The sequence below is a fragment of the Alligator sinensis genome, unplaced genomic scaffold (genome assembly GCF_000455745.1).
Source record: "Alligator sinensis unplaced genomic scaffold, ASM45574v1 scaffold160_2, whole genome shotgun sequence".
Classification (NCBI taxonomy): Eukaryota; Metazoa; Chordata; order Crocodylia; family Alligatoridae; genus Alligator; species Alligator sinensis.
Genome location: NW_005842717.1, coordinates 710413 through 710615, shown reverse-complemented (window position 1 = coordinate 710615; position 203 = coordinate 710413). Strand labels below are relative to the sequence as shown.

The 203-nt window shown below is 72.9% G+C and overlaps 1 protein-coding gene across 1 annotated transcript in view; it reads right to left on the bottom strand.

The window, feature by feature from the left end:
* LOC102376569 (extracellular tyrosine-protein kinase PKDCC-like) overlaps positions 1-203 on the bottom strand; it is an 11395-nt gene that overhangs the window by 10443 nt on the left and 749 nt on the right. The gene's annotated exons all lie outside the window — the stretch shown is intronic.

Below are 203 nucleotides of genomic sequence, written 5' to 3'. Positions count from 1 at the left end.
GTGACCGGCCTGTACCTTTCTCACGCCCCCCCCTGCCACTGTCGCCCTAAGGGCGGCACAACAAACCAACCCGGGGAGGTGAGCGGGGAGGGATGCGGACGGGCCCCGGTACCTGCCTGGACGACGCCGGGGTGGCGCAGGCGGCGCAGCAGCACCAGCTCCTTGAGCAGCTTGTAGGCGGCCAGGCGGCGGCAGGCGGCGGG